Here is a 27,493-nt window from a genome sequence, read left to right on the forward strand (position 1 = left end):
TCCAGCCCTGGTGTCATCCCTCAGATCACTGCAACAGTGCAAGGAATATATCTGGCACAGTATGAATCAAAAAGTACAGGAGATGCGGCAAAGGAAAGCACCACTTTTTAGAAGACTACTCAAAATGACCCAGTATTGCTTGTGCAGATGAACTAACCTAACAGACACAGGTATATGCATCAGTAGCATTACCAGGAAAGATCTGGAGTAAGTTGTAAGCTCAGGAAGGAGGACTTGGTTCAGCTGAGGGGGAAGGAGAGACCTGTGATTCTCAGCAGTGTGTACCTGAGAAGTGAAAAAGCTATGCCTGGTGGAAAACCCTCGGTAGGAGCCAGGCATGGTAGGCACTATGAATAAGAGGATAAGACGCTGGTGTGAGCTGGAGTGGAGCAGGAATCGGGTTTGGATTATATCCCCAGATCTAAACTGACCTGCTGTGTGAAGCTTAACTCACTTCATCTTTTCCTTTTCCTTTTCAGCATTTGCTGTTCAGGTCTGTTTAGGTGTCAGTCCTTTGGGCCAGGAAGTCTATGTATGGACGCGTGCATGCACGTACTACTGAATAATACACTGTGATTTTGACATATTAATTATTTGCATGACTTTTTAGTGCCTTTTCTCTCTTTGCGCTAGGTGCTGTACAAGCACAGACTAAAAAGACATTCAGTTCTCCAGAGGGTATTAAAATAAAAAGTACATTCATATCAGACTCACAAGCTAGTTATTACTGTGCAGTGAGTATCCCACATCAGCTGAAGAGTAGTAACTGCTCATATAGGCACCCTGAGCAAGGAGCAAATGGCAGATAATTCTTTGCAGCCTAGTCCACAGTGAGAGGGGATTGACAAAGTCAAATTACATGGTGTTCACTGCCAGCTGAGAGTACACACAGACAGTGACTGTGGCTCAGGCAGTGAGCAGTAGCTGGTTAAACCATGGCAACTTGCACAGAAAGTTTGAGCCCTAAGAGAAGAGAGAATTGATGGATACAGGCAGGGGACTGCCAAGAATGTTAGCTTCACACAGATAAATAATAGGATTCATGGCCAAAGCAGGGTATTTTATATATATATTTATATAGCAAATGCAACCCTGCAGAAGAGTTTGGCAAGTTCCACAATAACTTAAAGGAAGTTTCTTAGAAAATTAAGCATTTCTTGAAAAATGCATATACACATTTTGTAGAACATTCCCAAACCACCCAAAGCTTTGACAGAGCTGGCAAAATGTTAGTGCCTTCTAATTTTATTGCAGTAACACCACATGTGGAAAGAAGTAACATGCACTGATTCTGACTGGTTCCCAAGACTAACAACTCCTCTAACAGCAGCATCGGAGGATCACTGATAACGTTTCTTATCAGGTACAGGGAAGCCATCAAGTTTCTGAGTGCAGCCAAAGGACTTTTAGTGAAATTTGGTCATGAACTGATCTTACTGTTTAATGATTATTCAGCTACAGGGACTGAATCTGATTTTCCATTTTTTTACATACTATACTGTGCATGCAGATGTGCGTTGGCTCCTCACTCATCCTAATCGCACAAGCTTTTGGTTTTAAAGACCACACTTGTTGTGATGTATTTGATTTCCACAGTGTTTTGAATGGCAAGACATTTCTGTCCTTTCAGGTCTCTTCCATTGCAGGTGGAAGTGCTAACTGCTTTTGGGAGTGCTGATTAGAGCAGTTATAACTTCCTAGACCTGTTGAGGCAATGAACCCCCCAATGCATTAGCTATTATTTACATGGCTTATTTGCAATGCTCATGTTTTCATGCTTCTGTCAGGAATGATCCATCAGACATTCTGGTAATGCGGAGGTGAAGGACTCTCTAATGTTACTCTTAAAAACAGGGTTTCCTTGTAGTTTATCGTGAGTGAGGGGTAAACCTTGCAAGTTCAAGGGTTCAGGTCAGTTGAACGCATCTAAATCAGAGGTCTGTGAAATCTTGCTGCCACTCTTTAGTTTGGTACTTTCACAACACAAGTCTGTAATTACTGACTTCAGCAGTAACACAACAACAGCTGTTCTGGTGATATTTCAGTACCACTGGAATTGGGAGAAGTAAGAAACTCAGAGGTTTGTGACAGTTCTGAAAATATGTTTCACTGTGAGTTTCACTCAAAGATGAGGTTGTTTTTGCGATCCCTAGGCAAAAAGACACTGACTAGACACCAGAAGGAAAACGGGGAAACAGGGCCACTCAAGAAGCCCTGAAACTGGAGAACTCCAAGTAGTGAGAGTTCCAGGTTCCCGACTCGGGAGGTTCAGAGCAGCAAGTTAAGAGGAACCAGGCAGATTTCTGTACATGAAAACAATAAAGCTCTGATGAAAATTTTGTTTCTTTGTTCTTTTGTACCTTACAATGGGAAGATCTTTCACTTTAAAACATTCATGGCATGGGCAGAAATAGAGCAGTTATCAGCTTTGGTTGTATTGAAGAAGCAAATCAAGCCATCACCTACTTTTCTTCAGCATTTCTAGAAGGAGCTTAGAGGCTTAGAAGACACGTGGCATTCCAGTTTGGAAAGGCAAAAATTAAAATAATTTGTGTTATCAAGAATACCTCAAGACCGAGGAAAAATATGGTTAAAACTCCCCTGGAACTCATTATTTTCTGTATCCTTAATATAAATGTGGCACTGAAATTAAAAAGAAGCAAATGTAAAGCAAGCAAACAAAAAAAGACATATTTGCGCTGTATACAGTTTACCTGTGGAACCCATCATCACAGAAGGTCCTAAGTGTTAAACTGTGGATTTTTAAAGACTTGGGTGGTGGCCAAGCATAGCATCCATAGTGATGCAACAAGCTAATGATTTATTCTGCCGCAAAATTCTGGGCACCAGCTGATTCCCTACAATGTTCAACATAAATTTCTTCCCTTCTGTTATGTAGCAGTGAAGTTGTACCCTTTTTTGGAATGATTTCTGTCTTCCTCCCCACCCCACCCCCCAAAAAAAAAAAAAAAAAAAAAAGAGTGAGGAAAATTCAGTTAGATCGAGGTTATGCCTTTATAAATTCAGAATACAGTCCCTCCACATTTTTGGAAAATAAACAGGGCTGTGAGAACTCTGAAGAGTCTGGTTCATGCAAGGATTCACAAAGGGAGAACTTCAGATCATTTCATAGATACTGCAGTGAGTAGTGAAGCAGAGCTGGCCTTTCACCAGCTTCAGGGCATTTCTTGAAATAGTCCTTAAATCCCGAAAACACATCTTTCATTGCTTTCAGAATGGGATATCTCCTGGATAGCTTAGAGAACAATAACATATATTCCTAGTTCATGCTCTATTTTCTTTTTGCGCTAATGGCTGAGATTCGCAGACATTTTGGTCTCAGACTGCAGAATTTAGGCATTCCACAGGGACTGTAGAAACAGAAGTTGCCACACTGGATCCTCGTTCCAGCTAATCCAGTGCTGTGTCTGTCCATGGAGGAACAGTTGCTTCAGAAGGAGACAGAAGACCTACAAATATGATATATGTAAGAAAGTGTGTTTTACATACAGTATTCATCCTGATTTCCAAATATTAGATTACTTCAAGTGCTGAAAAATGAAGTTTTATCTCCTTTCCAGTCTTCTTTTTCAAAGCATTAACTATAACAACTCTGACCACTAGACTCATAAACATTCAGTTTCTCTTTGAATCTTCTTAAACTCAGAACCTCATGACAGGGCAGTTAATTTCAACCAAGGCTGATTTTGAGTAATTTTCACAAGTCTACCTGAACATTTCCCTCAGCTAATGTGCCAGGTACAGGACACTTCATAGGCTAATGACCTGACCTAGTCTGGGACTTCTAATATCATTATGGCTGTCAAAAGAAGAGCATTGAGGAGGAAGGACATCACCTTGACAAGGTCCCACAGAATGAAATGAAAACAGGAGTCTTCTTCACACAACCATGAACTTAGAGCTGTCAACCACAAATTCATATAATTAATGAGAAGACAAAAATCTCAAGCACATGCTTTGGAGAACACAACAGTAACTGCTGTTACTGTACCACTACTCACTTTTTGACACAAATACAGAAGTCCATCTTGGACATAAATAAACCTATTTTGTCTGAGGAAATAATACCAAAAAAAAAAACAAAAACCAACCCACAAAACCCTACAGCAGCCATATGAAAGCTAACCAGAATGAGACATGCAGGAAGGAATAATGCCCAAGGAGGCCTCAGGGGCAGAGTGGGCAGTAAATCGCGTATCGACAATGCAGTATGGCAGGGAAAAGAAAGGCTGCAAATGCGTCCCGTCATACAGGCGAGGTAGCCTGTGTCCAGAAGGCTCTCGTGGGAATACTCCGCAAATACTGCACTGAGCTCTGGACCTGTCATTGCCAGTAAAATAATATGGGAACTAGAGGAAGTTCAAAGAAGAGCAATCAAAATGATCTGCATGCTGAAAAATGTCAGCTCTGCGGAAAGACTAAAATGGCTGAATGAGTTCAGTGGTGCCTCAGTGGCTTTTGGGGTGATTTGCATAAGCAGAGTTCACAAACACACAGCCTCTTCACACTGCTCTGGCTTTTGTATGTATCATACAGAGTCCTCAAAAGTCCCAGTTTGCACTGAGGAAGACTCTGCCAACACAGTGACTGTAGGGAACAGCTTGAAGGCTGCCTTAAGGAGCCAAGTCACAATTTCAGGGATAACGGCTATGCTGTGGAGACGGTGCTGCAGTACTGTAAAAATTGCAGAAAGCTGTGAGACCAACAGGACAGCACAAGCGGCAAGATAGTTACCTGAACTTCTGGTGCTCATAGGATCTAAAATATACTAAAAGCTGAAATAGTCCAGAAACAGGAGGACACAAAGGTGGCTTACAGCCAATACAGAGCTATCCTTAAGACATACAGCAAGCAGAAATTGTGTGAGGTGGGTAAGAGGATGGGAAGAAAAGGAAAAAAAAAGAAAAAGGCAAGCTTAAAACTGGCTAGCAGGGAAAAGAATACATCATAAAGGTCAAACATAAGACCATAGAGAAATCTTCAGAGGCAAATGGCAGAAGGCTTCACTTCTTGCAACACTTACCATGAATCTTAAGGGGTCTCTGTGCAGTTGGAGTAGACTGTTGTCAGGTAAATAATAAACTGGCAGGTAATTTCCATCTTGTCATTTAATATTTAGATTAAACCCTCCAAAGCCTTGTTTAAGACTAGGCTGATTGTGAGGGGGTGGGGTGGGAGCTGTGCTGAAGCTCAGGATTGCCCTAAGGCAATTACAAGAATTTTCGGTGCTGAGCAACTTACAAAATGAACATTGTGCACACACATACAGAAGGCTACAGGATGCATGGGGTCAGGGTGCAGAGGTGCTCCCTGTGTCCCCCGGCAAAAGGTGAGATTTCAGTTCTTTCAGCATTAAGATTAGTCATAACCTACTGAGTCGGGAGCCTTCTGGGAAGAGGGGGCCGGAGCAAAGAGAGGCACCTGGAAAAATCTCCTCCGCTGCTTCCCATTCACACAGAAACCGCCACATGTGATCACCCCCACGGAGTGTCATCCCCATTAATAATTCACTGAAATTCTTGATTCCTCCAGTCCAGGAAGTTCCCAGGAAGAGTGGAAAAAGACCAGCCAGGCATCTCTGGTGTCAAGAGAAGGACTTAAAAAGATCCGAGGATGAAAAACTCCCACAGCACAAGCACATAGTTATGGACAGAAGAGCATGCCTCTCCCTCCTTTTTTTCCCCCCTCCCCCGAATTTTATTTTGCTTTTACCATCACTGCCACCCGCTTAGAAAGAAGCTGGCTGCCTTCCACCTCCAGCGCGGAGCGGCTCTGGGGGCGGGCGGGGGTCCGCAGCGCAGCCCTCCCCCTCTGCCCTCCCACCGCAGTCACTCGCAAACCCCGGCCCTCCCGGCGGGGCCCGCTGCGCGCCCGCGGCCGTCCCCAGTGCCGCAGCTCCGGCAGCCGCAGCGCCAGCGCCAGGAGTGCGTGCGGGGGAGGGAGGAGGGGTGTCAGGGAGGCAGGCAGGGAGGGAGGAGTTACGGGATTTTTCTTTTTTTTCCTCCCTCTCTCTCTTTTTTTTTTTTTTTTTTTATTAATCAGGAGCACTGAATGGAAACCAATCAGATAGACAGCCCCCTCGGCTTCGGCTGCCTGCATGCTGGAGTTAAAAAGTGATGCTGGCAGCGCGGGAGCCCCAGTGAGAGGCGAGCAGGTTGAGCGCTGGAGACAGGAGGCAGCGAAGCAGCGCAGCGCCCGCGCTGCCCGCCGCGCCGCGGAGCCGCACTGGGCACTGGGCCTCTCGTCGCTGCTTGCCGGTAAGGGGCTGCGGCTTCGCACTTCTGGCGGAGCAACTTCCATCTGGCGCCTTCCCTTTCCATTTGCTGCGTTTTACTGGAAATGCTAATTAAAAGGGGGGCGGGGGGGCGCCGAGCACTCATTTGCAAAGTTGGCAGGGGGCGTGCTGGGGGCTTCGCGCCGCTCCGCACAGGGAGCCCCGCAAGGCTCCGCGCCGGGAGCTCCGCGCCGGGGGCTCTGCAGCGCGCCGGGAGCGCCGCGCCGGCGGGTTGGGGGTAGCGGCCGCGGGAGAGCGGCGCAGGGCTGCGGCGCTGCCCGCGGAGAGTGCGAGCAGCGGGGCGCCTGGGCGCGGGAAAGGTGGAGGGAGCCGGGGGGCTGCGTGTGCTCGGCAGGGAGCGAAAATAATACGGGAAACGGAGGAGCGGAGTAAATACCTATAAAGTAACAGCAACAAAACACCAGCACCCCTTCAAAAAACCCCTGTCTTGGCTTCTTGACACTATGTAGTTGCCACGAAAAGGATACAGGGCAAAACCCTGCGGCTCACAAGCAAAATCCCCAGCAAAGTGCAGAGCTGGATGTGGAGCACAGCTGAAATGAGGCGCTCCCTTGGCGACAGGAAAGTCAGGCAGAGGGGGCAGATCTGGGGATATTACAGGCATTGACAAATCTGAAATCCTTTATTCGATAAAGGCATGGGCTGGGGAGCGATGGAGGTGGTGGAAGAAAGGGGGTGGGCGTACAGTCATTTTACAGGAGAGAAGTTGGATAATTACAGAAAGAAAGCACTGAATTTGGTTGTTGTAAATGTTTCTAAGGAACTGGTAACACACTTTGTCTGTATGTCAAATAGATTGAACTATTTATATATTCACATGTATATAACACCTACACACACACACAGAGCAATACACAATACATATATATACTATATATATGTGTGTGTTCTTAGGCAGGAGGTTGAGTCAAGAGATAAGCAGTAGTGGTAGAGGTCAGTGGCTGTGGAAAGAAGTCTTGTCACTGCTGCAATAAAATCCATATTTTATGGAGAGTTAAATGCAGTACTTTTAAGTGCAAGTGGATGGTCACCTAAGTAACTCCTGATGACATTCAAGGATCAAGAAGTTTAATGATCAGACTTACTCCCAGCACAATGGCACAGCTGCTACTTTTATACAGCGCAGATGAGGCACCTTCTTCCTTGTGTTTGTGTGTGACATGTGGGATTTAAAGTTTCGTTAGCACCGCATGGGGAGACTGCGTAGCAAAAATTACATGCTGGGTGTGAGGTCGGTCCTTTCCCCAAATGTACAGTTCTCCCAGTGCAGGTGGAAAAGGGAGCATGGTTGCTGCTGCCCACTCGGGAAGCTGTGCGGGCAGTACACACACTCACACGGGTACTTCATGGGCTGTGTGTGCGAACACATGCGCAGGGAAAACAGTACGATTGAGAGCAAGGTTATTTCCATTCCTTTTTGTCATATGACCATATGTACCAGCACCCTAGAAATAATGTAATTCCAAAGGAATAAAATTGCTTGAATGTGCAGTCCTCCTTGGTTTTAATCAAAGTAGATATAACTTTCCTAGTCAAGATAAAGGCTTATCTCATGTATTTGCTGGGCTGAGATCTCTATTATGCAATCAGTTCTGTGCAGAAGTGCTTGCATATTACTTAAAGCATTCCATAAAATTGATTAACATCTGTTCCTGAGCAATATAATGCTATGGGTAACAGTGCATCTCTATTCATTTCTTTTTCCTAATTCCTGTTTAAAAGCAGTAAGTTTGCATGTCACAGGAGAGCCTGGTAGGGCTTGGAGGCTTGTGATCAAGATCAAGTAGATTCCTTTATCATGGATTTATACAGTTTTAGAGGCCTGGCAGCAAAGCCACAATTGGATAGCTCCTTTAAGCAGCCCAAACATGCTAATAAACACTGCAGGGCTGAATCCCTTTTTCCTCTCCTCTCAGATGTTATCTGACACAGCACCGGTAAATATATAATCTCATAAGCTTCTGGCTTTCAGCTGCACCATAATCTTTCTGGACGTATTTCTAGTGGCTTGGTTGACGTTTTTGGGGGGGAGGGGGAGGGAAAGCAGACAGTCTTTTCAGAATAACATAGTCAGAGGCAGCAATACATTTTTTTTCAGGGAAAATGGCAATTGATTCAGTCCTGCCGTAGTTCTCTGCAATTATCCTTTGCAGCCATTTAAGGACCTGGTAAACTGGGGTCCCCACAGGGATTTATTAGTCCCTCTAGGTATTTTAGCTTTCACAGCAGTTCACAGCTCTTACATAGCTCCATGCTAGCACTCCAAAGATTACATTTATACACATGGCCATCATTTTCCAACCAAGCTGTTCAGCTAGAAATATGCATCTTAACTTCTGCTTCCTCGCCCCGCCCCCATCCCTTGCACAGCTCTCCCATGCAAGCAGTAACCTGCCGCTCAAGGCAGCCTTCCCTTTCATAAAGTTTGCGTTTTGCCATCTGCTGTTTCAAAAATATTTAGTTGAGAGACTTCCTTGAAAGCAAAACACCCGCATTAAAAAAAATGGTTTGGGGCTTTTTTTCCTCCCCCCTTTCTGCTGAAGAGCTCAACAGTAATGTAAACTTGCTGGGAGCCCTGAGTGTGCCTGTCCTCTGAACCAGCCGGGGTTCCTCCAGAGCACCGTCCCGCTGCGGACAGCGTTTTACCGAAGGGCGCATCAGGTCCCGTGGGGCAAATTGTCCCCTGAGTCCACCATCGCCTTGCGTCGGCTGCGTTACTTGTGCTTTGACTGAAAAGACTTCAGCACTTCAGTTTGCTTCTCATTAATAGACTCCCACAATATTTTTGGCTCCAGAAGGAATCGCTAGTGGGTTTTCCAGTGGATGCCAGCGCGCTTTGTAGTGGTCGAGCTGATTTATGACCTTTACCTGTGGTTAAATGAAATGGTGGTTTCCAGCTTTTGCTTGACTTCCTAACTTGTAGTGTGCCTGACTTTTTCGCGTGCCATCTGCCCTTTGTTGAATACTTTCAAACTGTGCTCAGTTGCCAGTGTAATCTTGTAGCATTATAGCTCAAGATGGGCAGGAAATTGCTTATGGATCTCATTGGAAATGGTGGCTAATTACTAAAATGAAAGGTAGCTGAAATCTATAAAAACAAGTTGGTGGAATCCATTGGAAGCAGCAGGCCCCACTGTGGTGGCGCCTCATGTTGCATAATGGTTGCAGTTCCTCTAGTGGATCTATTGCAATTACACCAGAATAAAGTAGAATTGGTTTTCAGTATCTTTTGATTATCATAAGCATGTGAGAAATGCCATGGAGGAACAGTGCCTTGGAAGCTGGGTGCAAGGGAGACTTCTTGATTAACCCCTTAAAGACATGGTTAGCTACAGTAACTGTCCTGATTCCTTCAAGGGCTCTGAATCATTCGGAGTCTTTTTTCTTTTTTTTCTTTTCCTTTTCCTTTTCTTTTTCCTTCTTGAAATAATCGCTTGGGTTCACAACTCTCAGAAACAAAGATGGTAAACTTAACTGTGATTATGTTCACTGGCATTTAAGGGCTAAATTCAGGTCCTTTCAAACAGAAACCTTTAAAGCAAGTCCCTGATCCTGCACATAGAATGAATAGCTCTGTGCGCTGCAGGACCCAGTCTCTTTTGCTGACTCTGTGCAGAATTCAACTTGCCTTATAAACACTGGTTCTAAAGTTTAATTACGTTCTGATTGAGATAAAACCCAGTAGGAGCTGGTTTGCTCGAGCTACTTGCTTAGTCATGGCAGCCCTTTCCAAAGGGTCTGGATAAATTAGGCTTTCTAGGAGGAGAGAGATATTGTGCCACCTCATGCTTTATTTAGGAGGAAAAGAGGTGGTGGTGCTGGAGGGCTAGCGTGATTAAACCCAGCTGTTACCTGCCTTTATTTACTTAACAAAAGGTACAGGACAGATTATTAGTCCCTGTTTGAGTTTTAAAATCACCCTTGCAGAATGCATAATCCATGGCAAACACCAGCAGCGTTGTGCTCACTAGGGAAGGGGCAGAAGACGCCACCCTCTCCAGGCGGTCCTGGGAGTGACACTGCAGTAGGACTAGGCGGAGTAAGTGCTAGGTAAAAGCATTTTGAAAGTTTGGGTCCTCACATCCATTTGGGTTCTTCTTTTTGTAAGTCTCATCCTAAAAGCTTCTCCCTCAGCCTTCCTTAATGACTGTCCGATATCTGGGAGTCCATCCAGTCTTGGGTTCCCAGGCTTCTCTAGGGCACTGCTGAGCCATTTCATCCTGATCACCCCATCAGTGACTCCCCCCTTTCCCCCCTCTGCCAGATCAGGCAGCCTTATCCCTCCTTGCATCCATGACCATCTCCTGTATTTACTCGAGGTGTGGCTGGTTGCCAACATTGTCTTTTGCTTTATTTATTTTCCTTGCTTTGCACTTGGCATTGAAAGGCTCAAACAAATACCATGAATATTTGTATTTATGCTTGTGTTTGTTAACAGGAGCATTCCCTAAGGAGATTACAATAGCTATGGTTTAGGACTGCCTAGAGTGGTGTTAATGAAAGTTACTGGTCAGTCTGTCCTGTCTCGTGGAGCTGCCCGCTTCTCTTACGTGTTTTCCTCCTTCGAAGCAGTCGGGAAAGGACAGCTTTCCCCTCGGTGCATGCAGCCTCCCTCACAGCTGCAAGGGGCAATGCTGAGGGGGAAGAGAGACTGCGTCCTTCTGGTGGAGGCCCTGGCAACCCCTGCCAGCGGGGGAAAGGCACACCTAGTGCAGTGTCCTTCATGAGTTATGGTGCTGGACCGCAAAAAAGAAGTTTTAAGCAAAGAAGTGACTGCTTAACTGTGATGGTGCCAGAACACTTGATAGCGCTGGGATGAAACATGCACAACTACACTGATACTGCATTATCTTTCTTCATACCCAGCCCCAAGACACACTCTCCATACTCTCCTCTCTGCCAAGCACACACACAAGGAGCAGATACATTTCCACCTGCTCACAGGTGGAAATGGTGTCAGCCTTGCTGTGTTTTAAGTAACCTGTTCAGTAATGGCTTTACTCTGATATGGTGGGCAAATATTTTATGGATTAATTAGCCTGTCTTGCCAGGATATACATGCATACATACACACACACAGAGTCATTTACATACATATACATATACATATATATATATATTCAGAAAATGCTTAACTTTAGCCATAATGTGACTATTTGATTTGATTTGCAACCTAAATACCCATCATATCGCCCCAGCTCTTCCATAATGACACACCGCAACACACAGAAGAGAGCACTTTATGAATGAGATAGGTCCTGTACTATCTGGATCCCTTAATTCCTCTCAGCTAACCTAATTCCATTATCTTGCCGTAATGTTTACAGCTGCCTGCGAGATAATAGGTAGCGAATCTCTCCTGCGTTCCCACTTCTGCATCTAATCACAGGACCAGAACAGGAGAACCTAGGAGAAGGGTCAGTGGGAATTGAAAATTAGCACAGAAATTAAATACTAGCAGAGTTCCCCAGGTATTGCAGGTGCATGCTTGTCCAGGTGTAAGACAGAGCTGCCTACTCCCTAACTGCTGCATTGCAATTGTCAGTTAATAGCTCCTATAACCACAAAGGCTGCTTAATCAACATGATCATTAGCATGTAGCTCTGCTTTGGTGTGAAGGGTAAGACCAGACACAAAGAAAATGTTTATCTCTGATGGCAGCTCTGCTTTGCATCCTCGAACGTTGCAGGGATCCAAATCTGTTCCTCATTTGAGGCCGTCTGATGGTGGGAGAACTGCCTGTGCCTGTGGGCCTGAAGCAGGGGGCTGATGCCCAGCAGGACGGAGGCCAGGCTCTAACCCCAGGGAGAGCGCTCTCACTTGGCTCTTCAAAGATATCCGTGTGACCTCCTCCCTCATCCCCCCTACTCCAATACATTAGCAAAAATAATAATTGAAAGCACAGTTGCTTGTAGTTTTGCCCTGAGCATTCAGGTGAAATCTGTTTCCTCACTGAATTGATTCTCTTCGAGTGCCTGGTGGTTTGCAACTTTAGGATGTCATTAGCCTGATATTCATTATTTGAAAAAAGCTTCATAGACAAAAGGAAAATGAAGTCGCTTATAGTATCACACCGCAAAAATAACATTTTAGCACTGTAAGGTGCTGTATGGACATTTGGTAGTCTTGCTCCAAGCAAGGGACAAGGCTGAGTTTACCTGCATGTGCCCTTCACCCTGAAGGTATTGACGTACTCCACAGTCTCTAAACAGACCTACCACCCAGTGCCCCTGTGAGACTGGCCAGTATAACTGGCCTTGTTTTGCAGCGGGGGGGAAGGGCTCACAAAGGAGCCGAGTGATTTGCCCAAAGTCACACAAGGAGTCTGTGGCACAGCGGGAATGCTGAACCTGGATGCACAGTGAGTGCAGCTTGCAGTGAACCCTCCTGCCTCTGCTGCTCACTCGAGTTGTTGGAGCTGATCAAAGAATGGATGGCAAAAAAATCAAATTTGGGTCTCTTCTTTCATCCAAAAGAAAGCCAATTATTTTTTCTCAAGGACTCCTTGCAGCTGCCTTGACACTCTCCCCAAAGGATTTTCTGGATGTTTTTTGCTTGTTTGTTCACTAGTGTTCTGATTCTAGAGGAAAAGGGGGAAGTGGATTAGCTCCAGAGCAGTCCAGGACGAGACTGAGCGTTTTACTCCTGGAGGAAAGTAGTCTGAGCTCTCCCTAAGCAAGGCGGAGGTGACCTTCCTCTCTGTATTAGGCCAGCTGGACTGACCACAGTGAGAGGTTCTTTACCATTCCCTGCTGTGTCCAGTCCCACCTACTTATGCCTGTGGCAGAGAAGGGGATAAAACAGTCCTGTAAAAGGCTGCTTTTTCTGCATGCTGCTGCCCATGGTTTGGGGCAGCCACAGGTCACACCGTGCTCTCTTTTTCACCCCTGTGCCTGTACAAAGTCATTTCAAAGCACCCCTGCTTTGTAAATATCTAAGGAATGGTATTCCTGTTGTATAGATAGGAAGCCGAGTCAAAAAAAAGTTACTTGAACAAGGATGTGGTATGCACCAATGCCTCTTGCATAGGTATCGATCTTAATATAAATAAATAGAAGAAAAGGTAGAACAAGACACATGAAAAGACACATTAAATTTGCAAGGTATGGGGCTGGGTTAGATCCAGATACTACCAGGCTCTGAGCTGTGTGCAGCCTACTATGCCCTAATGCTATTGGACCTGGCCTTACAAACTGATCGACCACTGTAAGAATTCAAGAGAGCCTATTTCCTCATTTTCACAGTGTGAAGAGTGCTCTGGGAGATCACAGAACAGGAATATATAGAGTTAGAATCCCTTTCAGGGAGCAAATTCCTTTTGTGAAATTGGTGCTCAATTTAGCTGTCACTGCTGAAAGGGAAAAAGATGCAGAAGCAACTTTTAAGTCCACCAGCCACATCCCTTTAAGCAATCCATGCTGTGCCAACGAGTTTTATGAAACTCTGTATTTCATCTAAACTCCATTTAAGTCTAAATAATATGAATGACCTGCTACTCTATTTCCGTTCTCATTGTTGATAATTACCGAGTTATTTCTGCTATAAACAAAGCAATGTTCTCTCTCTGCCTTATCACACCTGGTCCCAAACCAGCAAATTGTTAAACACATGTTCACTTTTAAACATACCAATAAATTGCATTGCAGTCCGCAAGACTGTCTGCATACTGAAGTGCCTTCCTGAACCAAGATATCAGGATCTTGCAATGCACTGTTTACAGCTTTGCAATTATTTCCATGGTGACCAAACTGTGACCTCCAAGACTTTGTATATTTGATGCCCCTGAATAGGAGACTAGGAAAAGTACGGATGGGAACAACTGAGTAAGAATAATCACTATTTCCCACTGGATCCCCTTCGGTGATATGTCCCTGGCTCATTTGTACAGCATGGACTTGGATTCTCTGCTGCGCTTCTGCTGTCTGTGGTCAGGGCAGTTGCAGACTGCATGCAGAATATTGGAGTAAATTGCACCTTATTGTCTGGCTCTGCCTGAATATAGCAGGGGAGTCTTCCTTTTGTGTAAGTGTTGCTGTGCTTTATAACTAAAAGGCAATTCTTAGGTCAAATTCTTCCTTCAGTTGCCTGTGTCTTAAGGTCCTCTATACTTAAGAGGAAGCAGCGTATACGCATCTGAGGAAAAATGCTGGCCCAGTGTATGTATCTTATTTATTAATATTTATAGGCAACAGCAAAATTCCACAGACAATCTAATCTCAAGCAGCTTTGAAATTCAGTGCTTTTCAGAGCAGTGTCTCCCATCAGAAACATAAGTGTCTACTCTGATTTGCAGGAAAGATTTTTTTCTCTTTAAAAAATCCATGCTTCCCCTTCTCTCTGCACAGAATTTATATTATTATTAAATGAAATTGTATTATCATATTTTAACATTTTAGGCTGTCTTTTGACAGATTTCTAAAATGGTTCCTTATTAATTTACTGTAATCCATTTGTCAGATATCTTGAAGCTACTTGATATCACACTCACTTGAAGGTATCATAGAGTTTTCCTTACCAACAGGTTGTAATTTCAACCAGGCTGGTAAATGTGAGGTCAGAAGCTGGTTGTCACAGATCTAGGAGGTTAAAATATACTGCAGATCCTTTTTTCCGGATGAAATACTATCCTGAATCCTGGCTGAGCAAAAGTAGTAGAGTTTCTCAGAAGCAGCTTTTCTGCAGTTGGAATGGGTCATTTAATATTAAGCATATTTTGTGTTTTTTACTGATGTTTTTAAGTTTGGTTAGACTGGCATTAAAAGCAGCCTTCCACCTGAGATAGGCACTTCACATGCAGATTTAGTTTCTAGTCCTCACTCGAGCAAGTATTTGTTACCTCTCAAAGCTAAGGGTCAGAACAGGACTGAGTGGTTAATCTGCGGTGCCATCTGAAGAGGGAGGAGGAATTAACAACATGCCTCTTGACATGGGAAACATCTGAGCAGCACAAGACAACCAGAAAACTTACTTCTTGAGCGTGAACTTAGGAATACTCAGGACGTAGACTAGCTTGCTGTCGGAGACCACAGATTCAGGAAGGGTTTGACTGCGGCCAGGTCAGTACAACCCAAAAGGCCAGAGGACTGGCACACTCTTCAAGTCCCAAACAGTGTATTTGGGTGCTACTGCGATAGAAAGTACTATATCGTGGCATCAGCAGCAGCTTTCGGCTCTGTGAACAGTAGGGTGAGTACACAGAGGAGGCATTCAGCTAGCCAGTGCTTGAACGGCCATCTGCATTTCTTTTGAAGGTGACATTGTTTATATACACAGGTAACGGTAGTGCAGAACTCATGTTTATTCCAGCTTTATTTATGGGATGTGCCTTATAAGGGAAAGTAGGGTAATCAGGACATGCTTTTCCGGCACCACCTGACTTCGTTTCTTCTCCTTCATTTATCCATTTCTCTTTTTCCATTGTGCTGTTACATGCTTATCTGTGGTTTTAGGAGATAACAATCCTGTGACCAACTCTACCCATGTTGCCTCCAGGAAGACAAGATACATCAGGAAACAAAATTTCAGCAGACATCATTTTTTTAGAAATAGGTCTTTGTCTTCACACAGTGCATCACAGAGCCAAATGTGCTTGCTCTGCACTTACTGGTACGCCATTGACTTCTACTGTACAGACGGTGCAAACAGGCCAAGCAAGATTCAGCTGCAAGCTGGGATAGGATGAATTATTGTAAATAACTGAGCTGAGCCATTAGAAATAAGTTGCTAATATAAGCAAGATTAACTTGATGGGCTGCCTGAAATGAGATATTAGAGATGATAGGGAGAGAGAAAACTTTTCATTTAGATGGAAACAGGACTGATTAATTAAGCAGTAACGAACAAGGAACCTTGCCTTGAATTGATATGAGGCTTGCAGTGCTAATTTAACACAAAGTACAGCTCCCAATTTGTTATTAAATTAAAATGGCTTTTAAAATTGTTTACATTTTTTTTTCCTTATCTGCTTCTGTGTGGCAAAATGATTATTCTGGCTAGTTAGAAAAACCAATCGGAGCAACAGAAAGTGTAAGTCGAAGGGGGGAAAGATTGTCCTGTTGTGTAATTAAGAAATATACACTAATATCCATGACATCATGAATAAGCACTTCAAAGCAGTAAGTGTGCTTTGTATTGCATATTAAACCAAACAATTAGCATGCTAACAAGCTGCTCCGGACAGAAAGTGAAAGGCATTGCACTTAAGGAAATGACTGCTGCTTTTTTGCTTTTCAGCTCACCTGACTGCAAGCACTATGAAGGGATAATAAGGAAAAAGCATTTCCCCTGCTTCTTCCTTTCACCTTCCTCCCAGTCATCAGAACTTTGAATTTGGTGGCTTTTGGGGTTACCCCGTCCCGGGGACCTTTGGCTGCCCCCACGAGACATGCGATGGGAATGTGAGACACTGCCTGAGATAGATGAGTCCTATGGAAAAACGGGGAATAAGCTTGTGGTGACATTGCTTTTTTAGCCTCAACGCAGTTTTACTGTGACAGGAATGACTCTGTGTGATTTATTGCAGGATAGCTCAACAGTCGCAGTTTGTCAGGCATTGTGATGTAATTTGAGGGGTTCGTTTCTTAAATGAATTATGGATTATGGATTACCTCTGTATATCAACAACAGAGCTGTGTCTTTTAGGTAAATATTCCCTCAACTTTTTCTTCCTTTTCCAATCCATTTTCCTTCATACAGAGATGACTTTTCTTCCATCTAATCTTTCTACTAATAAGGTGTTTAATAATTTAGCAGCCTAAAAAATGAGCATATTTCAAAGGAGTTGGTATCAATGGTAGTGTAAGAGCCTCAGGCTACAAAAATGTGGATAAGGCTACCAAAGTTTTAGAGTCAGGATCCCAACTGTCTTTCTGCTTCAGGCAGCTATTTTATTAAAGTTGGTATTAAACAACACCGCCTAGGGTCTGATTAACAATTTATGACTTCCTGAGAAAGATTAGCAGAAACCTATCATTTTTATATTTAAATCTTAATTTGCATCTGAGAGAGACCCTACCCAGGTTTACATGTTCATTATTTATTATTTTTATTATTACTATTGCTGCCTCAGAAATACTGCTTATGCGAACACCGCGAGCACCAGTTTGTTGTAGTATCTTTCAGTACCTAATCCCCTCACACAGGTTGGGGGAAAAACTGGCGTCTTGCATCATGAGATGGGCTTGATCTTGCAGAATGACAGCTTTGGTCCCCTGCCGGTCTCAGTTGCTTTTCACGGCTTCTGAAGTCTGCTGGGATGGACGGTGATGGCACCTGGCAGAATTGAGCTGCGGTCTGCAAGACTAATAACTGCCTGTTGTTCAGCTAACATTACTTTAGAGAATGAAATCCAGATATTCATGACTAAGGCTTGCTTGACACACCTTCCCAGAGAGGAAGTCTCCTTTAACATTTACTTTGTGCAGCTAGTCACATCTCTGTCTCAGTGCTGTTCTGCTATAAGCCTCCCAGCCCTGCTTACTAGCTCGCTGCTGGGCAGCCTCTGCTTGGAGGGGAGGCGGGGAGCTGTGTTCTGGGAAGGGACAGGGCAGGAGCTGCAGCTTGCTGCTCTTACAGAGGAAACCCAAGGAGGCACGTGCTACCAGGTGGAAAGGGGAGGGGGGCAGAAACCAATAAATCTGTTGTCCAAACTTTGCTCAGTTTCACAAGTCCAGAACAGGCCAAAGACCTGCTCTTTGGTGGGACAGAATGGAATTTATTCCACTTCTGGCAAGCTTTTTGTTTTTTTCAATGATCAAACAGAAAATAACAGCAATGGCCTCTTCTGCTATCTTTCTATTCTCAAATTGACCTAATGCCCCCCTTGCCTTGTATTCTCCAAGTTCAGCTGGTTCAGAAAAATGTATGTTCTTTCCTTTGTGCTTCCATTTCCGATCCACACTTCCGTGGACTTAGCACTTATTTTACCAAGGGTTAGATGGGGTGGTCATAACCTGTAGAGCTAAGGGAAAAGATTGCTAACTAGGGACTATGCGTTTCACTGACTCACAGGAAGGGAGACATTATTTTTGTCTTCTTGAGCTTCCCTAGTCAATAAGACACTAAAAGGCTCAAAAGAAGTGCCGATATTTAAGCATCTTCATTGCTTTACTTGAACTCTTAACACCTCTCTGTTTTTTCTTCTAATCAACAACTTAGTTTTTGTCTTGGATTCAAGGGCTTTTAAGTTTTAAAAGCCACAATCTGAAAATTGCTGGTTATTCAAAGCAAAAATGAACATTAACACACTCAAAGGAAGATTTCTCCTATTCCTGGCTTTTCAGAGTGTGATAAACTAAATTTTAGTTTAGTTCCCTTGCTTGGGCTGTATTCACATTTCAAGGATCTGCTGTTATGGGAACTCTGAGAACTGAAGTCAGAATATTTTCTTGTGGGGCCTGCATTCAGCATGTGCTTCTGTCCCATCACTGTCAGTGGCATTTAAGCAAATGCTCAAAATATTCTGCTGAATCAAGGACTGAAGAGTATCTGTGAGAAGTAAGTTCCTTAGACTGAAGATTAGCAACACTCAAGGTTTCTAACTCATTCTTCAGTTCTGACTGAAATTTTATCTAGTCACATTCTCAGTCAAAAGAGGAAAAATGGATATTATTCCATTGACTTCCAGGGAGGTTAAAAAAAAAGCAGAAGAAAATGCATAAATAAATTATCAACAGTGGACATGTCCAGGTATTGTGAACAGTCAGCTCCCCGCTCTCTGCTCACTCTCCCATTAAAATATCCTCAGCCATGTAGCCAGAGAGCAGAAGCAATACCATGAGACTTCTGCGGCCAGCGACGCAAGAAACAACAGCACAAGCAAATAGTTCATACTTAAGCTGTAGAATGAATTATTTATCCAAACTATTCTACAACAACATATTATTATTTATTTGTATTGCATTAGTGCCCACAGGTCCTAATTGTGTGAAGTAGTGCTCTAATAGAGTCCCAGCTGGCAAATATGTTCAGAGAAATCAGTCTTGGTTGTATGATTATTTGACCAAAATGCGGCTAACTTTGCAGCAAATCATATTAGAACAGAGTGGTTAAGTGAGTCCTACTCTGTAATAGACGTGCAAATTAAACATGTCAAACATGCTTTTGTCCAATTAAAGCATACTTACTAAAAAAATAGCTGAATGCTTACTATATTATGATTTATTCTGTAGTCACTGGAGTGATTTTAAAGTCTTTGGTGTACAGAATTTTCAAGTGAGGTCGATGTGATTTTTCACTCACAAAGATGGCTTCTTGTTTCTCTTAAATGAATCAGAAATGAAAAAATATAAGAGCGGTAGTAATGCAGGAGAATATCTTACGTGGAGGAACAAATGGCATCAGGCCCAAAATAATGAAAGGAACAGACACAACTAGAAAATAAGAAGTGAGGTACAAAGCATGCTCTGGAAGCTGCTGGAGGTCACTGGAGGCCATAATATGTGCCTTTAGTGCTCTTCAAGATAAATTCTGCCCTCCGTTACACACACATCCCTCCGCTGTCTTTGTGGATAGACCTCACGCCAGAAGAATGGCCTGTGGCTTGTTTTGTTAATCATCACACTCGGAAGCATTCAAAACTATATTTCATTGCTATGCAGTGCGCGCTCTGAACCAGATACCAAGATGTTCAAACCCCAGTCTCTAGGTATTTTATGGTTATCCCCGGTTGCTTCTTGCGGCAAGGATAGCAGAATTTTGTGGAAAATGTTGACTTTGTTCTACATGAGGCTGCAAAACCACATCATAGTTTGCAGATACAGGCATGGTCTGCAGAACTGGTAGATGAAAAAATCTGGGAATACCTGTTTTACGTACATCTCTAAACCTCTACCTTTGGGTGCTGATTACTAATGAAGTTCCACCACACACCAGCACACTTAAACTTTCTCATGTGGACATTATTTCCAAGCGAGTGTGTGGATATGAGCTACAATGGAGTGTCAGCTGGTCTGAATCCATACCGTAGAGTCAAATACCTTCACATGATGAAGGGTTTTGGAGACTGGACTGGGGTCCACATCATGCAAGTGACCTCATCTTCACAGGAATGAATGAGGGAAAAACATGAAGTAGGTGATCGCTTAACATCATCTCCTTCCTTATTTTCTGAGTCTCCTCAGAACGCGCAGACACCCAACCCTGCATCCAAATACCCCAGCTTTAAATGGGATGCTGATACCTAGCTCTGAACTTTGCAGCATGAGTCTTTCTGCTGTTTCAACCCAGCTCTGAAATGTGTCCCTCCAGGTTAGCTTCCGCAAGCATAAAACCCCAAATTAGCATTGCAAACAGCCACTGCCCTCAAAAAACAGTAGTCTGGCTGTGTTCAGTGCGTATCTGCCATCTGCTAATGCATTAAAAAAAAAGGCATCTGGGCCAAGTCCTTAATTGGAGTAAATCCGTGTGTAACTCTGGTAACTTTAGGAACTATATTCATTTCTACCAGCCGATGAACTGGCCCTGTGATGGCAAAGTAGAGGAAGCTTGGGAACATTTGGCCTGTGCATTGTTTCTGCCTGACTGAAAGGATGCCAAAGTTTCTGGTTGTTGTCTGGTGTGTAGAGCTGGATGCATACCTACCAACTGCAAGCCCTCTGCACTTCTAACTACTTGGCCGTGGACACAACTCACATACTAATATAAACACTCAGCTTTGCTCTCTCAGCTATCGCTCTTTTTCATGCAAAGTCAGAAGCGTGGCCACTCCACAAAAAACAGGAGGCTGAACCCTAAGTCCAGCAAAAAGGATCTTTTTGAAACCCAGAAGCAAAGAGGGGAAAGAATGTAGTACCATCTCATATAGGACATTTTGGATGTCTATGTTTTGTTTTTTGTTTTTTTCCCTCTGGATGAAAAAACTTAAAAGTGATGCAGGAGTGGGCATTTTGACCTGACTTCTGCTCAGGACGAGTAGTGTGTGACACCAGCCTGTCTCATGCTACTCTGTTACCATTCAGGTCACTGGCACAGGAAAAAAAAATATACAGGATTGTCAGGGAAAGACATGTAGAATGGTGCTTGTTGAGAAAACCTCTGTTAAAAGTATTTCTAAGGAATATGATTTTATTTCCTTCTAGCAGCCTTTAAAATTCTCTCTTTTTTCGAGCAGAAAGAGAGACTCAGCATTTATCTTTTCCCCACAACGCTGTCAACTGGTAAATGCCTCTGGGGGAGGGATATGTGGGAACAGAAGAGAACATTCTCCAAAAGCTTTTAAGTAGTGTTATTTTAAAAGGGTAATTCAGCAAGAGTGTTTAAAAGGTCTTGCAAGAGAAATTTTGCATCATTACTTCATGGCTCACCCTCAAATGCCTGTCTCAATAAACTGTTACTCTGCCATTGAGAGCACCTGGCTTGCTGGCTGGTATCACACATCTTTCAGTATGTTGATACCAACATAGCTGCTATACCTCAGGGGACTGGCAAACAAAGAGGTTTTGAAAGAGTACTGCCTTCAAGGCCCGTGCTCAAGCCCCAGATAGAACAGATGCCAACAGTCAAAAGCACCATTAGGATCACCTAATAGCTCTTCAGAGGACTATGTGAGCAAAACAAGCGTTTTCATTGCCTCTGATAGAGAAAAAAAAATAATGTGTTTGTGCAGGGGGAGTTGTATTAATAGCATCATCCGTTGGCACCTTCGATGGCACTTGCCCATGGAGCAGCTGCAGAAGGGGCTTGGGGCACTGTGCTGCTGTCCTGCACCCAGGCGCACTCCCTGCAAAACAGGCTTGAGACTCCTTGGGAAGGCTGGCTGAAGAAAGTCCCACTGCCCCTGCTTTTACTTTATCTGTTCTGTGGACAAATAGAGGTCTTCAGCTTCTGCAGCTGTCAGTCTCTACACTGCAGAAGCATTGCATCGGTACAGAGATATTTTTAAAAAGAAATGCTGATCCCAGAGCAGCTGGTTTGCAATGGATGCAGGAAAGGGAAGGATTCATGAACGTCTGGGGCCCTGAACAACATACTGAGTTATTCAAAGAAGCTGTGTTTTCTCACGTGTGGAGAGGACTACAGATAGGGAGATTCTTACCTCAGGGTGGAATTCACTTTTCACATTCTCTAGCCATGCAGTGAAAGATCTGCACTGAATATCTGAAGCATTCAGACCAAGTTTTTAAATCATAGAAATTGGACTTGCAATATTTCCTGGGATGGAGGGGGAAGAGGAAAGAGGGGAGTAAAATACATTCACAGTTTTGCAACCACTGATTCGAGACCAGATATTGACAGGAACTGAATAACTAAAGGTTTAAGTACTGGTGTCCTTCCTTTCATGAGTAATCCTTACTTATGCTGAGTTCAATTTTTTTTTTTTTTAATCAAGTGTATAGTATCACTACTTTCTGAGGTCTTTATACCCCACAGAAGATCACTGGCAGAATTACAGTGGAGAAGTATCTTCATAAAGGCAGAGTGATGACTCACTTTAAGTCTACAGAATCAAACACTTGAGTCTGAAGATTCTCTTAAGTATTTGGTTTTTGTAAATATATACCCTTATAGAAGCACAGGCTCACAGAAAGAGACCATATGGCCTACATTCATAAATAGAATGGATTTTGTCCTCACATGAATAGATATATATGCATCTAAAATGCATATAGTTGTCCACCTCATGCAGACACTTGCTTCTTCCACTATATTCTAAACCAGACCTAAAGCTCAACCTTAAATTTCAGCTCATCAGACAGCCAAATCAATATTCCTCTGACGAAAAAAAAAGAAAGCAAAAACGTGTCCAATAATTGCATGAAATATGCAGCAGCTGAAGCCACAGTCCTTTTTTCTCTGCCTGGTCAAATGACAGGGCCTACCTTTGTTCTTATTTACATGAGCTCCTTGATCTTCTCTAGAAGATCCTGGTAACATTTTCAAAGGACTTCTAAGAGTTTGGGAGGTTTGGATTTTACCTATAGATTTTGGTGGAATTGTTCTCAATTTATGCCAGTGGTAACAATAAATCAGGGCTTTATATTTTCATTTTTGGTGGTGTTTGTTTCTTTTCCAAATCCACTGCATACTTCATTCCTTATTGTCAGCTCTTAGTATTTGTTTTCCTGACCTGTTCCTGTAGAGATATTATTATACAAGGCTTTTAATTTTCACTAAAAAAAGTAAAATTTCACTCTTACACGTGGAGAAAGCCTTGAAAACATGAACTCTACCAACAGGAAAAAAATAAACTAACAATTATTTTTAAGTCAGTCCAACTCATGATTTTTTGGACAGTTGGGATTGGCAACATAGTTAAATTAACTGCAACAGTTTATTAATTCCTTATTAAGTAGTAGCATACTACGTTACCAGCAAACCTCTCTCAGCTTTCTGGGGCAAGACAGATTTCAGGACTCAGCCTCTCTGTCTGTATGGTCTCCCTGGCTCATTCTTGTACAGTCTTGCTAAAAGCATGCCGATTCCATGGGCACAAGCTGCTAAGCAAAATGGGAAAGCATCAAGAAAAGGTGAATGATAATGACTGTAACACTTAGCACTTACAGTGTTCCTTCATGTCCAAGTGCTTCTCAAGCAGGAACTAATTATGCTACGTTCAGTAATAACAGTGTGTTCAGAGAGAGGCTAAATTGTGTTCTTACTGTAATAAACTGCTGTGCTGGGATAGGAGATCACTAGATTACAAGATGGAAGGAGGCTGCTTTAGGATAATCTCTCTGTAGCTTCACACGCCCAGGTCCCTCATCAGAAGTGGCACACATCTAGACCTCCCCACAAACACCTGCTCTTTTCTTGGAGAGGTTTTTACCTTGCCCATATTGCCTTTGCTTCAGCTATATCGGTGCAAGGGGACCGTGGGGCTACAGCAAATCCTGTGCTTTGTCTGTTCATGACAGGACACAGAAGAAGGGCTTGGAAAACTCTTTATAACTGCCACACGTTTAAAGAAAGCTGACTAACAGCTAAGGCATTTTCTGTTGCATATTGCAGAGCAAAAGGGAGAAAAAGCCGCTCCTTGCTGCCCTGCTCCTAGTGCTGTAGTAGAGTCATCTTGTGTTTGCTCCCTGAAGTATGCGATGTCACAAAAATTAATCACTTTAGCAAAAAAAAAAAAAAGATTGCAGGGAAAAAGCAGCTTTGTAATATTATCCTGATTATAGCTATGGGTAACAGATTATCTGCTTTCTCTTCTGGGGGAAAAGACAGTTTGTCTTAAAAACTTACTCAAAAAGTTTTCCCATTTTTTGTGAGTTGTCTAACAATAAAGAAAAGAAAAAAGCAACATCTGTGGACTTTTGCGCTTACTTATTTGTAGAATAACTTTCAAAGGATGATTCACATTTCAACATCCGGTTGTTTTTTTTAATTTGGACAATAACCCTTTTTAGGAATTATGACTACTGCATAAGAGAGTTGGTGGCAAAAACTGTCTAAGGGACTAAGCCAAAGTAATTGTTTAGGTTACATTCTTCCTCTCTACTGAACTGACCTTTCCTCAGACTCAGTGGGGCTGCCGCAGAGCTGCTGCTTGGGGGTGCTTGGACATGGTGACCCTTCGTTCTATTTTAAAGAGAATTACGATCGCCCACCAAAGACTAGGTCACTCTGGCTGAGAGGGAGCTACTAACCAACTACGCTCTAGACACTTAACGAACTTTGGAAATGAGCAGGATGTTCTGCCGATTTGGCCAGGCTCCAATACAACTGAAGTTCACAGCGTTTCTGAGTTTACCCAGCCCACATCATTGAAGGGCTTTTTCTACTGAAGTGATCTTACATTGCTTGTCCTTGGGAGGAATGGCATACAGGGGAGCTTCCCTCTCCACAAGTACTCTACAAGGCATAGAAATTCTTTTAAAAATATGTATCTAATAAAGGGCAGTAGTAGAAACCCTAGTTACTGGCAATATTCAGGGTTATGGAACAACCCCCCCACCCCAGCTTTAGTTTCTTGACATTAAAAATTTATAGTGAAGCACCAGCCTTGTAACATCCATTGATTACTTCTTCTAATGCAAGAGAGAGGGCAGTTATGAACTTCTTCCGTGTTTTTAATTTAGATTTAATGAAGGTAGACATTGCCAGATTGAAGAATGGCAACAGCTCGGTTTGTATTGGATCTCCTGGTCTGTGCTTAAGCGGCATTTGATGGCAGTTTTCCTAAGCTAAGCTGCAAAATATCTTTTTCTTCTCTCATCTTTCTAATAACTGAGTATAATCCAACTCTTGTGAAAGTTAGCCTGCAAATTACAAGGTAGCCAAAATTCCCGTTGGTGCCTATTTAAAGAGGGGGTTATTCTTTTTAAATAAATAAATAAATATAAATTTGGCCCCTTCTTATTACCAAGAAATAATACTTTTTTCCTCCCCTACCAATTCGAGGTTCAGCAAATCCTATAACAGGAGAATTCTACAAGCATTTCTAAAGCTATCACAGCACAATTTTATAACAGATATGCTGAAAACTTGTTATCCATTTTTTTACAAAACACTTCTAAAATAATAACACTTTATCTGAAGTCTTTGTGGTTAGTGAAGCACTAAAAACATGGGAAATATTAGGCTACTGACATACTTAGCATAGCACATGATTTATTTAACTAAAAGAAATACTTAAATTTCTAAAACACTGTCTTAAGAAAACAATAGCAAACAGAAGTTGTTTATATTCAGAAGACTAGAGCAATACATTTGTCAGGAAAGAAAACCCAAGACAAGGCAGGAACAAACAAACAAACCAAAAGAAAAAAGCTCAGCTACCCAAATACGCTGTGGAAAATGGAAATGATTAAAAAAAAATCTCTGATCAAAAAAACATCTGCATGCTAATCCTGGTGTTTTCAAGTGGAACGACAGAGTAAGAGGAAAAAAACCACACACATTTAAAAAGAAATGTGAGAAGCAAACAAAAAAATAATTATGAATGGAAAAATACAATCAAGTTAAAAAAATACAGAGAAAGAAACAGATTGGAGCTGTGTGTTCTTTCCCAGTGGGCTGGCGTGACTGTACATTCAGCAGTGTGAATATTATAATTAAAGAATGCCAGCTCCAGCAAAATGTTTTAAAACTCTCTTGTTAATAAATAGATAAACTGCTTAAAAATACTGACTATATAAGGGAAAGTGTTTGTGTCTCATGTACTCAATCTCTTTCATCTGGAATAGCACACTGAAATAGCAGATGTCTCTTCCAGGCGGTGTTTGATAGCAGCACTGTTGATTCAGATACCAAGGTGATAAGCAGGTCTGCGTGGAGGGTTCGGCGCGGCACCGGAGCTCCCAGAGCTCACTGGTACCGCTGCGAGGGGCCCGCACAACACCCGGCAGAGACGCCACCCCCGATGGCAGCCCCGGCAGCCCTGGCGGCTGCGGTCCGCCTGCCAGCGGGACGCGTTCGCGAGGGGCAGCACGGTGCCAGTGCGGTGGGGCGGCCGTCAGCCCCTTGGCCAGCACGGGGCCCTCCGCTGTGCCCTCAGCTGCGCAGCCAGGGAGGCCTGCCCTTGCAAGGGGTACAGCCAAAGCGTGCGGCTGGAAGGCAGCGAGCATCGCGGGGCACTTTGTGAGAGGGTCTGAGCAGCGTGGCAGTGAGAGAGCGAGGCAGCTCTCGAGGGCTGTGCAGCCTGAATGCTAGTTCAAGGCAAAGCTCTTGCATCGCCAGACTGCCGAAAAAAAATCCACGCTGAATTACAATTAAATGTGCTGCTGCTTTTTAAAACAAGACAAAGCTATCAGAGTATTTGACAAAGAACAGTTTTGATTTAAAAAAAAATTAAAATTAGCTCCGGTGGTCCCAAGTTAGGGCGGATGAGCCCAGTCTTGCACATACTTTTGCACGGATATATATCTTCAGGGACACTAATAGTCTCAATTGCTCACATGTGTAGCCACTCATAGGATTTTGCTTATCATTCAGAAAGGTTTAAGGAAGATTTAATCAATTGTTACGATGCAGCTTGAAAACTACACCTTTCTAGGTCTCTTTAAGATATCTTTACATCACAGAAAACTTGAAGTTGTCTGAATTGTGAAAAATGGCAGCTGAAGAATAACCATTGATGCATATTTTCATCTTAAGCTCCTAGGAAAACATTTGTCATATGGAAAGCCACTCCGAGCTTGCTTTGTCTGCACCCAAAACTATCAGAAGAGCTAAGATTTTCATCAGGCTCTGTCTGTGAGGCTGCAATGCACTTTTTCTCCCCGCTATGGCCATGAGTCA

The 27,493-nt window shown here is 43.2% G+C and overlaps 1 protein-coding gene and 1 long non-coding RNA gene across 3 annotated transcripts in view; one reads left to right on the plus strand and one right to left on the minus strand.

Moving 5' to 3' along the window:
* Positions 1–2,991: 2,991 nt before the first annotated feature.
* Positions 2,992–5,727, minus strand: LOC112982210 (uncharacterized). The gene is made up of 2 exons (XR_003258922.2): positions 5,045–5,727; positions 2,992–3,470 (listed from the first exon to the last, which is right to left on the minus strand). It is a non-coding gene; the product is annotated as an uncharacterized LOC112982210 (long non-coding RNA).
* Positions 5,728–5,816: 89 nt separating this feature from the next.
* The window catches only part of LOC112982209 (cadherin-6), a 110,365-nt gene continuing 88,688 nt past the window's right edge, over positions 5,817–27,493 (plus strand). Inside the window, exons 1-2 of one of the 2 annotated variants that reach the window (XM_064506885.1) lie at positions 5,817–5,945; positions 6,064–6,278. The gene's annotated coding sequence lies outside the window, so the exon portion shown is untranslated. Of the gene's footprint in view, positions 5,946–6,029; positions 6,279–27,493 lie in introns of those variants that run through there. The other variant, XM_064506884.1, reaches the window with a different exon arrangement.

Source organism: Dromaius novaehollandiae, chromosome 2 (assembly GCF_036370855.1).
Source record: "Dromaius novaehollandiae isolate bDroNov1 chromosome 2, bDroNov1.hap1, whole genome shotgun sequence".
Taxonomy (NCBI): domain Eukaryota; kingdom Metazoa; phylum Chordata; class Aves; order Casuariiformes; family Dromaiidae; genus Dromaius; species Dromaius novaehollandiae.